Source organism: Heterocephalus glaber, unplaced genomic scaffold (assembly GCF_053883595.1).
Source record: "Heterocephalus glaber isolate CG9 unplaced genomic scaffold, H.glaber_assembly_v1.0 deba00001593, whole genome shotgun sequence".
NCBI lineage: Eukaryota > Metazoa > Chordata > Mammalia > Rodentia > Bathyergidae > Heterocephalus > Heterocephalus glaber.
Genome location: NW_028258368.1, coordinates 9022805 through 9040894, shown reverse-complemented (window position 1 = coordinate 9040894; position 18090 = coordinate 9022805).

The window sequence follows — 18090 nt, the reverse complement described above, 5'->3', positions numbered from 1 at the left end:
ACTTAACAGATGTTTACAGAGTCTTCCACCCCACAAAATCAGAATACACATTCTTCTCAGCTGCACATGAGTCATTCTCCAAAATAGACCACATACTCACACGTAGAACATGTTTAAGTAAGTGCAAAGGAATTGAAGTTATCCCCTGTACATTACCAGACCATAGTGCGATGAAATTGGAGATCCATAGCAAAAGAAACTGAAGAAATTTCATAAACATGTGGACATTGAACAACACACTTCTGAATAACCAATGGGCCACAGAGGAAATTAAAGAAGAAATCAGACAGTTCCTTTAATTAAATGACAATGACAATACAACATATTGGAATCTGTGGAACACAATGAAAGCTGTCTTATGAGGGAAATTTATAGCAGTGAATACACATATTAGGAAAACAGAACGAGCCCAATTAAACAACCTGATGCTGAACCTCAAGCTTCTAGAAAAAGAAGAGCAGGACAACCCCAAAGCTCATACAAGGGAGGAAATTATAAAGATCAGAGGAGAAATCAATGCAATGGAGACTAAGAGAATGATACAAAAAATCAATGAAGCCAAGAGTTGGTTCTTCGAAAGGATCAACAAAATTGACAAACCTTTAGCCAATCTTGTCAGAAAAAGGAAAGAAAAGGCCCAAATCCATGCAATTAGGAATGAAAAGGGTGAAATCACAACAGACGCAGCAGAAATCCAGAGGATCATCAATACCTACTTCCAGAACCTATACGCCAATAAGATGGACAACACAGAAGAAATGGACAGATTCCTAGATACATATGAATTACCAAAGTTGAACGAAGAAGACCTAAAAATTCTGAACAACCCAATATCAACCAATGAAATTGAAAATGTAATTAACATCTTATCAACTAAGAAAACCCCGGGCCCTGATGGCTTCACTGCTGAATTCTACAAGACATTTAGAGAGGAACTGCTGCCACTACTGTTTAAACTCTTCAATGAAATTGAAAGGGAAGCAATACTCCCAAATTCATTCCTGGAAGCAAGTATCACCTTGATCCCCAAAGCAGAGAAAGACCCAACCGAAAAGGAGAACTATAGGCCAATCTCACTAATGAAAATAGATGCAAAACTCCTTAATAAGATACTGGAAAACAGAATGCAGAAGATCATCAAGAAGATCATACACACTGATCAAGTGGGATTCACCCCAGGGATGCAGGGATGGTTCAATATACACAAATCAATCAATGTAATACACTATATCAATAGAGCCAAGGACAAAAACCATATGATTCTCTCCATAGATGCAGAAAAAGCGTTTGACAAAATCCAACATGCATTTATGATAAAAACCCTACAAAAAATTGGGATAGATGGTCTCTACCTCAAACTGATAGAAGCCATCTATGAAAAACCAACAGCCAATATCATACTAAATGGTCAAAAACTGAAATCCTTCACACTAAAATCAGGAACAAGACAAGGATGTCCACTATCACCACCCTTGTTCAATATAGTTCTGGAAACATTAGCCATGGCAATTAGACAAGAGAAAGAAATAAAAGGAATAAAGATAGGTAATGAAGAAGTCAAATTGTTATTATTTGCAGATAACATGATACTCTACATAGAAGACCCCAAGAACTCCACCAAAAGTCTTCTAGACTTAATAACCAAATTCAGTCAAGTAGCTGGTTACAAGGTCAACACACAAAAATCAATAGCTTTCCTCTACACCAGTGACAGACTCACTGAGACAGAAATAGGGCAAATAATTCCTTTCACAATAGCATCCAAAACACTGAAATACCTAGGAATCATCCTAACAAAAGAAATCAAAGACCTCTTCTCTGAAAACTATGGCACTCTGAAAAGAGAGATTGAAGATGATATCAGAAAATGGACAGACATCCCCTGGTCCTGGGTAGGAAGGATTAATATAGTGAAAATGGCCATACTTCGAAAACTGCTATATAGATTTAATGCAATTCCAATTGAGACCCCCCAGCAGCACCCTTCATGGACCTTGAGAAAACAGTCCAAAAATTCATTTGGAACAAGAAGACACCCAGAATAGCAAAAGCAATTCTAGGTAATAGAGACATAGCAGGGGGTATCACAATCCCCAACCTGCACCTCTATTACAAAGCTACTGTGATAAAAACAGTATGATACTGTCAAAGAAACAGACCGGAGCACCACTGGAAAAGATCAGAAGATGCAGAAACAACACCAGACACACTCTGCCATCTCATCTTCGATAAAGGAGCCAAACACCCTCACTGGAGGAAATATAGCCTCTTTAATAAATGGTGCTGGAAAAATTGGGTTTCAACTTGCCAAAGATTAAAACTAGACCTATATCTCTCACCATGCACTAAACTAAAATCAAAATGGATTAAAGATCTAAATATTAAAGTGGAAACACTGAACCAGTTGGAACAGAGGTTAGGCAGAACCCTTGAAGACATCGGTGTAGGAAAAGATTTTATGAACAAAACCTCAGTTGCCCATGAACTAACACAAACAATCAACAAGTGGGATCTCTTATTAAAACGCTTCTGCACAGCAAGAGAAACCCCCAGCAATGTGAAAAGACAACCCCCAATGTGGGAAAAAATCCTCACCTGCTCTTCCTCAGACAAAGGTCTACTATCTCGAATCTATAAAGAACTTAAAAAGATCAGACCTCCCAGATTTAAAGACCCAATCAAAAAATGGGCATCTGAAATGAACAGACATTTCTCAGACAAAGAAGTAGAAATAGCAAATAAATACATGAAAAAATGTTCGATATCACTGGTCATTCGAGAGATGCAAATGAAAACAATGCTGAGATTCCACTTTACTCCAGAAAGAATGGCTGCTATCATGAAATCAACAAATAACAAATGCTTGCAGGGCTGTGGGGAAAGAGGAACCCTGCTCCACTGCTGGGGGGAGTGTAGAATGGTGCAAGCACTGTGGAAATCAGTATGGAGATACCTCAAAGAACTAGGACTGGAAGTCCCATTTGACCCTGTTATTCCACCACTGGAGATCTTCCCCAAAGAATTAAAAGAATCATACCACAGTGATATATGTGCACCCATGTTCATAGCAGCACAGTTTGTAATAGCCAAAACTTGGAAACTGCCCAAATGCCCATCAACTGGAGACTGGATAAAGAAAATGTGGTTTTTTAAATAAAATGGAGTACTACTCAGCCATAAGAAATGAGAAATTAGAGACATTTATAGCTAAGTGGATGCACATTGAGGAGATACTCTTAAGGGAAATAAATAGGACACACATGTATTAAAACTGAATAGTTTCTCTGGTGTGAGCAACTGAAAGTGTAAATAAGGACTAAATATATAATAGGTAATGTGAAATAGGAAGAAAAAGGGGCAAAGGGGAAGGAAGTGGGAGGGCTAGGGGAAAGGATAGAAGGGAATGGGATTAATATGAGAAAATGCAAAAATAGGAACAAAATCTTTGTGAATAGAGAGGAATGGAGGGTTTGAAGGGAGGGCTGGGCAAGGGTGAAAAATAAGAACCAAGAGTGACTATGTAAAGGTAGAAATTTCCAGTGATGAATGTCATTATATTGTATACCTAAAATGAACCAATGATTAGAACGAATAATCAATAACACAAAATAGGAAGAAAAGGTCCAAAGCGGTAGGGGTAGTGGGAGGGGCAGGGGAAAGGAAAGAAGGAAAAGGAAAAATGATGAGAAATGGAAAAAATGGAAATAAAGTCTTTGTAAATAGGGAAGGGTGGAGGGGGTGAAGGGAGGGCTAGGAATGGGGAAAAAATAAGAACCAAGATGCATTATGTAAAGGTACAATTCCCAATGAGAAATGTAATTGTGTTGTATACCTACAATGTACCAATTAAAGAATTTAATTAAAAAAATTAAATAGACTGAGTGTGTAGTTCAATGCAAAGACCCTGGGTTCAATCCCAGTGCCACCAAAAAGATAAAATATACATAGGCTAATGCATATCATAATTTCGACAGAACAAAACTTGTATGGGGTAAACTTTTATCAGTAAAAGCTTCCTTTTATTATAAGATAAATATTCAATTTATGCCATGCTTTTGGTTAAAAGTGACACTTAAATTTAGTCCCAAATATCTGTTTATGACAAGTATTTTAAGTAAAGCCATGAGGCTCCCACAATTTTCAGAAATCACTTGGCTAAGGTAAATTTATAATAGGAAGCAATTAATCTATATACATTGTACATTCAATGGATTTTCAATTAATTGTGGAAAGATGAATTTATCTAGTGAATTTGCAAATGATCAATGTTGATTAAGTCAGGTATATTTGATATCATTCATATTTTTATTTTTGGTTCTTAAAATGAAATGTGACTAGTACTTGTTTCTCTCCTCCATTAACCAAGGTCTGTGCACACAAATCTCTGAGGGAGCTTCAAATTCTCTGTATTTCTTCAATGAACATTGTCAGGGGACAAAGGAAAACAAGAATTTGATATGCTGTGATTTTGCAACAACAAGCAAATCACAGTGGTGGAACCAGCAATTAACATTGTTAATTTTTTAACAGGACAATTCCTTTAAAATAATGTTCATGACAATCAATCTAAAGAAAGATTTGCTGTTTCCATGTTAGTTTTCTTTAAACCCAAATCCCTTAAGATACAATAGCTTGGATTATTATGACCACTTTGAGAATTTGTTCTTTTGGGTAACTGCAGGAAATATTCATTCACCTTTCCATTCATGTTTTCAACAAGCAGGAACTGAACTTTGCTGTCTCCCTTGGCTTTGAGTGAGATCCTGAGGCTGCCAGAAGGGAAAGAAGGACAGGCACCCATTTGACACCAGGATATTGCTAAGGTAATTTTGTAAGCAAAAACTCCTTGCACAACACTTCTTGTGCTTGAAAGCAACTTTCAAAAACTATGGAAATAAAACACTAATGAAAATCCCTAAAGTTTTTGTTTTACTGTACATGTCAAGACTTGTATCTTCATTTTTGGGATAAAATTTTAAGTAGCACCCTAGCCTGGTGCAAACAAATTCTTGTAAGAAGCTACTTGGCACACAGCACTTAAGTGTCTGACAGACATTGTAACAAGAGCTGCACTGTCCCTGAAAAAGGTCATAATGGAAGGGGAGGACACTTCCTATTTGCTTTGTACTTTAAAATTTATCATGGAAAAATTTTGACCCACTTATTCTTCACAATACTCTGAGTTAAGCAGGCAGGTGATGTTTTATTTTTCTAAACACCAATTAGATTAGTAAGATCTCAGGTTTGTATTGCTGATAAGTGGTAAAATCAAGACATGCACATGAAACAATTCATACACTGAGAGGGATGAATGTAGAATAACCAAATACATAGAGAAACTTCTAGAAGGTTAGTGCTGTATGTGTGCTGGTATAAAGGAGCCCTTCAAAGACAAGGGGGTGCTATGAAGATGTTAGATGCTTAGTCTGGGTACAAGAGGGTATAGCAAGCCCAAGAGGAAGTCAATGGTGAATGGGTATCCCATGAAGCGTGGTCAGTGACATGTCATGCCACTTTACTAATGTGTGATCCATGAGAGAAACATGACAGTTCAGAGAAAGTTAAGGAAGATGATGACTGACTTCCCAGTGATAAGGAAAGATGCATATCTGAGAAGGCAGCTCAGAAGAATTGCAAATGTTCACTAGGCAGCAAGGCATTATATAGTAGATCCTCACCAAAGTGTTTTGATTTCTGGAGCATTCGTAAGTGCATCAAAAGGGCAGAATACTTGAAGTATTTAAAAAAAGGAACAGAACATTGTATTCTACCATGTAAGATATTATACCTATTTCCAGATGAGGCTGTAAAATGGAATTGTCAAAATTAGCAATAACAGATTATTTTCTGCCACAAATTTTAAAAGATTTTTTAAAATAACCAACTTAAAGGCAGCAAGTATCATGAGAAATAGGGAAGAGAGCCTTGAAACTGGTAGTGGGGAATGGGGGGAATAGCATTTGATGAGTTCCCATTATGTGATAGCTTTCTGCTTGTATCCTATATCCATCAGTCTTCTCATTGCTGGGTCAAAATACATGACACTGCAATTTAAAGGAGAGGTTTATATTTTGTATTGGTTTCAGAGATTACAGTCCACATTTAGTTGGCTCCAAGGCAGGAACACAATGGCAGAAGGTCATGGAGAAACAAAGCTGCTCATTTCATAGTGGCCAGGAAGCAGAACACAGGGGAAGAGTGCCTGAGAGTTATATCCTCCAAAGACTTTTCCTCAAAGACCTACCCCTGCAATTATCCATCAGCTCCTAATGCACATTTGGCTAAGAATATCAGGGGAGTAATTCACTGGTGAATGCAATGTCTCTGTGATCCAATCAAGTTAACTTTAACTGGCATGTATCTTTTCATTAGATTCTTAAAACAAACCTGTCAGGTGTTACGCTCATTTACAAGTTTAGAAAACAGAACTCCAGAGAGGAACCTACCAGCAGTAAATGGCTGACCCAGAATATAACTCCAGATAAGTTTGTCTGATTCTCAAGTTAACGCTTTTTTTAGGGTATCATTTGTTCCACTCACCCTGTCCTTTTCGTTCTAATCTCCTCAGGAAATACAGTTATTAGAGTTCTACTAAGAACTTAAAAAGGAGTCCTATCAATGCCCCAGCAAACCCTTGCAAGGAAACAGTCAAGGGAATTGCCACACACCCCTTCCGCCTGCATCCTCTTTGTTTGAGGCAAGGTGTTCCTTTTGTTGACATAGGTCTTCAACTCTGGAGTTCTGACAGGGGTCAAGAGGACCAGAGAGGACAAAGGGAATGGTGACAGCTAGGACTTGACTATATACAATAAGTCTTTAAGGGAAAGGAGAAAAGATCTTGAGGTGTCCACATTGCCCAATCTAACTCTGCTGGTAAAGGAGCAAAGAAGTTTTCAAGGTAAAAGCTCTATGTGAGAAAGAGCCTGAATGTACTCATATTAATGCTACAGCACAATCATAGGTGGCTACTTAAGACACAATTATCAGAGATGAGGGGTCACCACAGAGAGGGGCAGCTGCAGCAGCAAAGAGACACTTAGCCAGACTTCCTAGTTCTTTGTAATACCATAAAAGGAAATGAATTTGAGACTGTCTTAGGTTTTTGCTACTATGCCAGGGTATCTAAGGCTAGGTAATTTATAAAGAAAAGAGGTTTATTTGGCACACGATGGGGCCTCATGCTGCTTTATAACATCTTTGAACTAGGAAGGAGAGAGCATGCAAGAAAAAGGAGGCTGAACTCCTGAAACAACTAGCCTATTTCTGTGAGAAAGACATTAATTCATTTGTGAAGGCTGTACCTTCATGACCTAAACACTTCTTAACACATGAACTTTTGGGGGACACACTCAAATCATAATAAAACATCAATGAGGAAGAGAAATGGTATATTTAGGAATCAGGATTCATAGAGGTCCAAGAGGGTGGTCAAGGAAGCTCATGAGAAAGATCCCAATCTCACGTCAAGAGTGGAGTGCTGTTACCTCTTATCTGACCTCTTCTCACTATCCTTCCTCTAGCATTCCCTTCTCTCTCCTCGTATCAGAACCAGGGTGCTGCTATGAACTCTTCAACATCTTTCTTTTATTTATGGAATGATCCATGCTACTCAGGCACGCATTTAGTATGCTCTTAAAAGGTGGTTCAACTTCCCCTTCAAGCCTTCTGCTCTAAGAACTCTCCACCACATTAAACCACCTCATTTCTGAACACAGTTTGTTTTTTGTACCTTTGTGATTGTGTTCTCTATATTAATTCTGGCCAAATGCAGCCCTTCTTTACATCACACTCTCTTGCCTTCCCTGAACCTTATACACTGCAAGGAGCACACAACAGTTGGCACATAGAGCCTGACTGGGAGGTATACCTTTATGTTGTATCTCTTTTGTGTTTTCCACACAATTGAGGGCAAGTACAAGATCTATTTATACCATCATTCCAAGGCATAATTAGTTGTGCATCATAGGTAGTCAATATATAATGGATACATAAAGATATTAAAAGGAGTAGTAACTAGATGAAATAATGAGGCCTGGCAGGATAATTTGCAAGATAATTAGTCCAAGGGTTTCATTTTAGAAATGAGGAAAATAGATCCCAAGAAAGTGAACAACTTTAATCTGCATAGTAGCTAATTGAGCCAAACTAGATCTCAGAGTAACAGGTAATATAATTTGACTACTTTCCATACACCAGGCACAGCTGTAAGATGACTTTATTTACCCTTTAAATACTCCTATGAAGTAGCTCATTTGACAAAGGATTGAGCCATGCACACCAAGTCATATAGCATCATAAGTAAAAGAATCAAGGATTGAGTACACTCAAACTGATACCAGACTTAATTATGACTTCACTCTGTTCTTCTTGTTCTTATCATCCTTCTACTACATCATTCAACCTCCATTTTGTGGCTCAATAGTTTCTTTCATATTTATAATGAAAGAAACATAAAGACACAGGTGATAATAAGTTCTTCCTATAAATCAAGCTTTTAATAAAGCTTGGAGAAGTAAATCCCACATAAGCATTCATTGATATCACTAATAAAGCCAATAAAGAAAATGAAGTTATTTCTTTTTAAAAAAATTAATTTTATTGGTACATTTTAGGTATACAATATAATGACATACATCATTGGAAATTTGCACCTTTACATAATTTCTCTTCATTATTCTTTTCCCCCCTTCCCCTGCCCTCCCTTCAACCCCTCCATCCCTCCCTATTTACAAAGACTGTTTCATTTTTTCTTTTTCTCTAATTAATTCCTTTTCCTTCTTTCCTTTCCCCTATCCCTCCTGCTTCCCCTTCCACTTTACCCCTTTTCTTCCTATTTCACATTATCTATTATACCTTTTAGTCCTTATTTACACTTTCAGTTTCTCACATCAGAGAAACTATTCCATAATTACATGTGTGTCCTATTTATTTCCCTTAAGAGTATCTCCTCAATGTGCATCCATTTAGCAATAAATGTCTCTAATTTCTCATTTTTTTTATGGCTGGGTAGTACTGCATTTTATTTAAAAAATTTTTTTCTTTATCCAATCTCCAGTTGATGGGCAACTGGGCTGCTTCCAAGTTTTAGCTATGATAAATTGTGCTGCTACGAACATGGGTGCACATGTACCACTGTGGTATGATTTTTTAAATTCTTTAGGGAAGATACCCAGCAGGGGAATAGCTGGGTCAAAAGGGACTTTCAGTCCTAGTTCTTTGAGGTATCTCCATACTGATTTCCACAGTGGTTGCACCAGTCTACACTCCCCCCAACCATGAAGAAGGGTTCCTTTTTGCCCACAGCTCTGGCAGCATTTGTTATTAGTTGGTTTCATGATAGCAGCCATTCTTTCTCTGGTGAGGTGGAATTTCAGGGTTGTTTTCATTTGCATCTCTCGAATGACCAGTGATTTTGAATATTTTTTCATATGTTTATTTGCTATTTCTACTTCTTTGTCTGAGAAATGTCTGTTCATTTCAGATGCCCATTTTTGGATTGGGTTTTTAAATTTGGGAGGTCTGAGTTTTTAAAGATCTTTATAGATTCAAGATAGTAGACCTTTGTTTAAAGAACAGCAAGTGAAATTTTTTTCCCACATTGTAGGTGGTCTCTTCACACTGTTGGTGGTTTCTCTTGCTGCGCAGAAGCTTTTTAATAAGAAGAGATCCCACTTGTGGATTGTTCGTGCTAATTCATGGGCAACTGAGGTTTTGTTCCTAAAATGTTTTCCTACACCGATGTCTTCAAGGGTTCTACCTAACCTCTGTTCCAACTGGTTCAGTGTTTCCACTTTAATATTTAGATCTTTAATCCATTTTGATTTTAGTTTAGTGCATGGTGAGAGATACAGGTCTAGTTTTAATCTTTGGCAAGTTGAAACCCAATTTTTCCAGCACCATTTATTAAAGAGGCTATCTTTCCTTCAGTGAGGATTTTTGGCTCCTTTGTCAAAGATGAGATGGCTGAGTGTGTCTGGAGTTGTTTCTGCATCTTCTAATCTGATCCACTGATCCTCAGGTCTGTTTCTTTGCCAGTACCATGCTTTTTTATCACAGTAGATTTGTAGTATAGTTTTAAGTTGGGGGTTGTGATACCACCTGCCATGTCTGTGTTGCCTAGAATTGCTTTTGCTATTCTAGATCTCTTCTTGTTCCCAATGAATTTTTGGATTGTTTTCTCAAGGTCGGTGAGGTATGCTGCTGGAATTTCAATTGGGATTGCATTGAATCTATATAGCAGTTTTGGAGGTATGGCCATTTTCACTGTTGATTCTTCCTACACAGGAACAAGAGATATCTTTCCATTTTCTGGTATCATCTTCAATCTCTCTTTTCAGAGTGCCATAGTTTTCAGAGAAGAGGTCTTTGATTTCTTTTGTTAGGTTGATTCCTAGGTATTTGAGGGTTTTGGATGCTATTGTGAAAGGAATTATTTGCCCTATTTCTCTCTCAGTGAGTCTGTCATTGGTGTAGAGGAAAGCTATTGATTTTTGTGTGTTGACCTTGTATCCAGCTACTTTACTGGATTTGGTTATTAAGGATAGAAGACTTCTGGTGGAGTTCTTGGGGTCTTCTATATAGAGTATCATGTCATCTGCAAATAGTGATAATTTGACTTCTTCATTTCCTATCATCTTTATTCCTTTTATTTCCTTCTCTTGTCTAATTGCTGTGGCTAATGTTTCCAAAACTATATTGAACAGGAGTGGTGATAGTGGACATGCTTGTCTTGTTCCTGATTTTAGTGTGAAGGATTTCAGTTTTTGAGCATTTAGTATGATATTGCTTGTTGGTTTTTCATAGAAGGCTTTTATCAGATTGAGGTAGAGACTGTCTATTCCAATATTTTGTAGGGTTTTTATCATAAATGCATGTTGTATTTTGTTGAATGCTTTTTCTGCATCTTTTGAGATTATCTTATGTTTTTTGTCCTTGGCTCTACTGATATAGTGTATTACATTGATTGATTTGCATATGTTGAACCATCCCTGCATCCCTGGGATGAATCCCACTTGGTCAGGGTATTTGATCTTCTTGATGATCTTCTTCATTCTCTTTGCCAGTATTTTGTTGAGGATTTTTGCATCTATGTTCATTAGGGAGATTGACCTATAATTCTCTTTTTTGGTTGGGTCTTTCCCTGGTTTTGGAATCAAAGTAACACTTGCTTCCAGGAATGAATTTGGAAGTATTGCTTCCCTTTCAATTTCATTGACGAGTTTAAAGAGTAATAGCGATATTTCCTCTCTAAATGTCTAGTAGAATTCAGCAGTGAAACCATCAGGACCTGGGCTTTTCTTTGTTCGTAAATTTTTAATTACATTTTCAATTTCACTCTTTGTAAGTGGGATGTTTAGAATTTTTATATCTTCTTCATTTAACTTTCGCAATTTGTATGTATCTAGGAATCTGTCCATTTCTTCCATTTTATTAGAGTACAGGTTCTCGAAGTAGGTATTGATGATCCTCTGGATTTCTGGTGGATCGCTTGTGACTTCAACTTTTTCATTCTTAATTGCATGGATTTGTGTCTTTTTTTCCTTTTTTGGATAAGGTTGGCTAAAGGTTTATCAATTTTATTTATTCTTTCAAAAAACCAACTCTTTGATTCATTGATTTTTTTGTATCGTTCTCTTAGTCTCCCTTGCATTGATTTCTGCTCTGATCTTTATAATTTCCTCCCTTGTATGAGCTTTGGGTTTGCTGTGCTCTTCTTTTTCTAGGAGCTTGATGTTCAGCATTAGCTTGTTTATTTGAGCTCTCTCTGTTTTCCTAATATAGGCATTCACTGCTCTGAATTTCCCTTGTAGAACTGTTTTCATCATGTCCCATAGATTCTTGTATGTTTTACTGGCATTATCATTTACTTGTAGAAACTGTCTAATTTCTTCTTTAATTTCCTTTGTGACCCTCTGTGACTTCAGGAGAGTGTTATTCAATTTCCATGTGTTTGTGGGGGTTTTGTGGTTTCTTATGCTATTGATCTCCAATTTTATTGCACTGTGGTCTGATAATATATGGGGGGGTAACTTCAATTCTTTTACATTTACTTAAACATGTCCTGTGAGCTAACATGTGGTCTATTTTGGAGAATGACCCCTGTGTAGCCGAAAAGAATGAATATTCTGATTTTTGTGGGGTGGAACACTCTGTAAACATCTATTAAGTCCATTTATTCAATAGCTTGGTTCAGTTCTAGAATTTCATTGTTGAGTTTTTGTCTAGATGATCTGTCTATTTGTGATAGTTGGGTATTAAGGTCCCCCACTACAGTTGAATTAGTGCTTAGTTGGTTTTTCATGTCCATTAATATTTGTTTTATATAGTTAGGGGCATTCTTATTTGGTGCATATGTATTTATGATTGTCATCTCTTCCTCTTAAATTGTTCCCTTCACAAGGATGTAGTGACCATCTTTGTCTCTCTTAATTAGTTTTGGTTTGAAATTTACTTTGTCTGCAAATAAGATAGCTACCCCTACTTTTTTCCGGGTTACTGTCATGTGGAGAATTGTTTTCCATTCTTTTACTTTCAGTCTATGAATTTCCTTTTGAGTTAGGTATGCTTCTTGTATACAGCATATTGTTGGATTTTGCTTTTTAATCCGTTCTGTCAGTCTTTTTCTTTTGATTGGTGAATTGCAACCATTAACATTGATGATTATAATTGATAGATATTGACTCATTCTTGTCATGATGTTTTACTGTTGTTGGTTCTTTTATTTCTTATTTTTCCCCCTTTTCCTTTAGTTTCTTGCCTTGCCTGGTGGCTTTGCTCTGTTTGGCCTCATGAAGTTGTGACCTTCATTGTCTTTTTCTAGGATATTGTTTAGAATTGTTTGGAGTTCTGGTTGGTGTTCATGAAATTTCTCAGGTGTTCTTTGTTATGAAAGTATCTAATTTCTCCATCAATTTTGAAAGATAATGTTGCATGTTACAACAGCCTAGGTGGGAAGATATTTTCCTTTAGTGCTTGAAATACTTCACTCCAGGCTCTCCTTTACTTGAGGGTTTGTATTGAGAGGTCTGCCGTGATGCTGATGGGCTTTCCTTTGTAGGTGATTTGTTTCTTTTCTCTAACTGCTTGTAGGATTTTGTTATTCCATTGGGTTTCTGGGATCTTGAATATTATATGTCCAGGTGCAGATCTTTTTTGATTGTGGCTAGTTGGAGTTCTATATGCCTCACTTATCTGTATGTAAAATTTACTACTTCTGTCTGGGAAGTTTTCTACTATTACTTCTCTGAACAGTTTTATTTTATGTCATTTATACTTTCTCCTGCTTTTTTGTGGACTCCTATCAGTCTTATGTCATTCTTCTTTGCATCATCTAGTAGCTGCTGGATTGATTTCTCATGATCCCCTTACTATTTTTAAGAAGTCTGTTTTCATGATCACTAAGTGCAATCCTGTCTTCTATATCTGATATTCTGTCTTCACATTTATTCAATCTGCTGTGAAAAATTTCAATGGAGTTTTTAATCTCCTGGATATGTTTGAATCTGTTTCATAGATTCTATTTCTTTCCTATGTTGGGCATTCATGGTTTCCATTTCTTTCTTATGCTGGGCATTCATGGCTTCCAGCATGGTTCTGGACTCATCTATTTTTTTGTCTGTTTCTGTTCTAAAGCCTCTAATCATGTCTTTTACTCTGCTCACCATCTCTGTGGTTATCTGGTAAATTATTTCTGTTTTGAATTTTTGTAGAGCCTCATTCATCTGTTTTGTTACTTCTTGTGCTTTCAGTTCAGGGTGTCCAGGTGGTTGATTATCAGGCTTTTCTACCTCATTTCCCCTAGAATTTGCCTTTGGTGGGGTGGAAGTCTGGGTTTGTGTCTTGCTTAAATATCTTTTCATTTTTGTTTTTTGTACCATCTTTGGTTTAATTCCTGGGTTGATACTTTTAAATTGTTTATTGTAAGTATCTTTGTTGCTTGTATTTAGAACAACCCTTACGGAATGATTGCTTCTCAGAGGTGTCTTCCAGATATATCTGGTCTTTGGGTTTTTAGTGTCTAATGACTCTGAGGCTGTCTCATTTTCATTATACCAGGAAGGGTAACTGATTAGATCAATCACAACACTTTAGACCAAGTGATACAATCAGCAGCACCATAGCATCAAGCACAGCTTAGAAAATGACAATTTGTGGTAGTTATTCATCTATCACCTTTAACTGTTTGAATTACATCGAAATCGAGGACTAGCCCAGCATATGTTTATAGTGAATAAACTCTTCAATATAGCAACTTTACCCTTCAGGAGGAGGAGTTAGAAGGAGTTGGGGAGGTAGAAGGATAGGGAAAGGTTAGAAGTGAGGCCAGAAGACACAGGAAGATCATGAAAACTCTAAGAAACTGTTGAAGACAAGAGGAAAAGACATAATGAAAAAACAAAGATGAGAACAGAGCAACCTAACAGTAATAAGGAGGCTAGAAACTATATTTACTTTCCTTTAAAACAAATGACAATCGAGAGAAGGGAAAAGAGAAGAAAAGAAAAATGAAGAAATCTGAATTAGGTCCAGAACAAGAATAAAAAGGGAGATGAAGAACAATGTGGGACAGCAAGAGAATGAGAGAGAGAGAGAGAGAGAGAGAGAGAGAGAGAGATAAAAAGGGAGATGAAGAACAATGTGGGACAGCAAGAGAATGAGAGAGAGAGAGAGAGAGAGAGAGAAGAGGAAAGAGAAAAGAAAAAAAGAAAAAGAAAAATTTGAAAAGAATAGTAAAAAATTAAAAATTAAAAATAAGAGCAAAAAATGAGTAATTTTGAAAAAAACAAATAACAAATAAAAATGAAGAGCCTCCTTCAGGGTATGTCTCTGGTGTCACAATAGACAACATGGGCAGCAGTGTGCAGATATAAGTCTGCAAGTCAGTAGCAGACCCATGAGATTCACGTAGATTTCTGGCTGCAAGTCCCAAGTTGAGCTCCCTGTCCTCCTGTAGGGCTGAACTCTGCAAGGTTCTATTGAAGGTTCCAGCTGCCCTCCCCCTGAAGACAGTTCAGGTTCTGATGGGAGGTGATGATCCCTCCAACTTACCAAGTACAGTGGTCTGGTGTGCCTTTATTGCAGAGATTCTCTTCAGTTTTCCAGTGGGCTTCAATTTTCATCAAGGAGCCTGAGAGAGGTCCTCTTTCTGTTGTTCACTTCTGCTCTATTTTCTGGAGCTCAGGACAATGGCCTTTATGCCCCCTCCCCCCCCGTGCCTCTGTTGTGTGGAACCAGGTACCGAAACAGCCAGGAGGCCAGAGGTGTGTGTGTGGGGTGTGCTACAGTTACCCACATGGCTAAGCTGGTCACTGGGGAGCAGGGTGCATGTGGGACAGAGTCCTGCTCCACAGGGCTGAGGTCCCCACCATCTGCTCACTGGTCATTGAGGGTCAGGGAATGGGTTGGATGGAGCCCCGCTCCATGAGGCTGAGGCCCTCACCGTCCACCCGCTGGTTGCTGGGGGGCCTATATGATCTTCTTGACGATCTTCTGCATTCTATTTGCCAGTATCTTATTAAGGATTTTGGCATCTATGTTCATTAGTGAATTGGCCTATAGTTCTCCTTTTTTGGTTGGATCTTTCTCTGCTTTGGGGAATCAAGGTAATGCTTGCTTCCAGGAATGAATTTGGAAGTATTGATTCCCTTTCAATTTCAATGAAGAGTTTAAACAGTAGTGGCAGCAGTTCCTCTCTAAATGTTTTGTATAATTCAGCAGTGAAGCCATCAGGACCCGGGCTTTTCTTAGTTGGTAAGTTTTTAATTACGTTTTCAATTTCATTGTTTGATATTGGGTTGTTTAGAATTTTTAGGTCTTCTTCAATCAACTTTGGTAATTTATACATATCTAGGAATCTGTCCATTTCTTCTGTGTTTTCCATTTTATTGGTATATAGGTTCTAGAAATAGGTATTGATGATCCCCTGAATTTCTGCTGGATCCCTTGTAATTTCACCCTTTTCATTCCTGATTGCATGGATTTGGGCCTTTTCTTTCCTTTTTCTGATAAGGTTGGCTAAGGCTTTGTCAATTTTGTTTATTCTTTCAAAGAACCAACTCTTGGCTTTATTGATTTTTTTGTATTATTTTCTTAGTCTCCATTGCATGGATTTGGGAGTGTGTTGTGCAGTTTCCATGTGTTTATGAAATTCTTGTAGTTTCTTTTGCTATTGATCTCCAATTTCATCACACTATGTTCTGATAATATACGAGGGATAACTTCAGTTCCTTTTCACTTACTTAAACATGTTCTATGAGCAAGTATGTGGTCTATTTTGGAGAATGCCCTGTGTGCAGCTGAAAAGAACGTGTATTCTGATTTGGTGGTGTGGAACACTCTATAAACATCTGTTAAGTGCATTTGTTCAAGAGCTTGATTAAGTGCTAGTATTTCATTGCTCATTTTCTGGCTAGTTGATCTATCTATTTATGCCAGTGGGGTATTGAGGTCCCCCACTACTACTGTATTAGTGCTTATTTGATTTTTCATGTCCATTAGTATTTGTTTTATATAGTTGGGTGCACTAATGTTTGGTGCATAGATATTTATGATTGTCATCTCTTCGTCTTGGATTCTTCCCTTTACAAGGATGTAGTGTCCTTCTTCATCTCTCTTAATCAGTGTTGGTTTGAAGTCCTCTTGATCTGCAAAGAGGATAGCTACTCTTGCTTTTTTGGGGGGTTCTTGTCACATGGGGTATTTTTTTCCACCCTTTAATTTTCAGTCTATGAGCATTTTTTTGAATTAAGTGTGTTTCTTGTATGCAGCATATTGTTGGATTTTGCTTCTTAGCCCATTCTGCCAGTCTATTTCTTTTGATTGGTGAATTGAGACCATTAACATTGATAGTTATAACTGAAACATATTGACTTATCATTGTCACGACTTTTTCTTTTTGTTGGATTCTCCCCCTTTGCTTTAATTTCTTGTCATGCCCAATGGATTAATTCTGCTGGGCTTCCTGGGGCTGTGATCCTCATTGTCTTTTCCCAGGATATTGTCTAAAATTTTTGGAGTGTTGGTTTTGTTCTGAAGTTCCTAAGGTGCTCTTTGTCATGAAAGTATCTTATTTCTCCATCAATTTTGAAAGAGATAGTTTTTCAGGGTACATCAATCTGGGTTGGAGGCTGTTTTTCTTTAGGGCTTGGAATATGTCACTCCAAGCTCTTCTTTCCTTGAAGGTTTCATTGAAAAGTCTGCTGTGATTCTAATATGATATGTTTCTTTTCCATACCTGCTTGTAGAATTTTGTTCTTCTGTTGGGTTTCTGGAATCTTAACTATTATATGCCTATGTGTAGATTTTTTTTTGATCAAGGCTAATTGGAGTGCTATATGCCTCACTTATCTGTATGTCAAGTTCTTTTCCCCTGCTTGGGAAGTTTTCTACCATCACTTCTGTGAAGTTTTTTTATGTCATCTGCTCTCTCCTCTTTCTTCATTGAGCCCAATCAGTCTTATGCTATTCTTCTTCACATCATTTAGCAGCTGCTGGATTGATTTCTCATTGTCCCTTAGTATTTAAAAGAAATTTTTCTTTTCCTGGCCCCTATTTGCAATCTTATCTTCCATATTTGAAATTCTGTGTTCACATTGGTTCATTCTGCTGCATAAACTTTCATGGAGTTTTTAATCTCCTAGAAATCTGTTTGCATCTGTTTTATGGATTCCATTTGTTTTCTATGTTGCGATTCCATCATGTTCCTGACGTCCTCAATTTTTTTTTTCTGTGTCCTCTCTAGATTTATTAATCATGTCTTGCACCATGGGCATAATCTCTGCTGTTATCTGAGAAATTATTTCTGATTCATTTTTTCTAGATCTTCTTTTGTTGCCAGTTCAGGGTGTCCAGGTGGTTGAGTATCAGATTGTTCCATCTCATTTCCCTTTGGGGTTGCTTTAGGTGATCTGGAAATCTGGTTTTGAAACTTGTTTATGTGCTTTCTCATTTGAGAGGGGGTAGAGGGGGGATGTGTGCTGCTAGCACCTACGCAGCTTGCCTCCTTGGTGCTGGGGGTGGCTCTGCTCCTCAGTGCTGGGGGTGGTGGCATGGCAGTCTGAAAGGCTCCTCCTCAGTGCTGGGGGCAGTGGT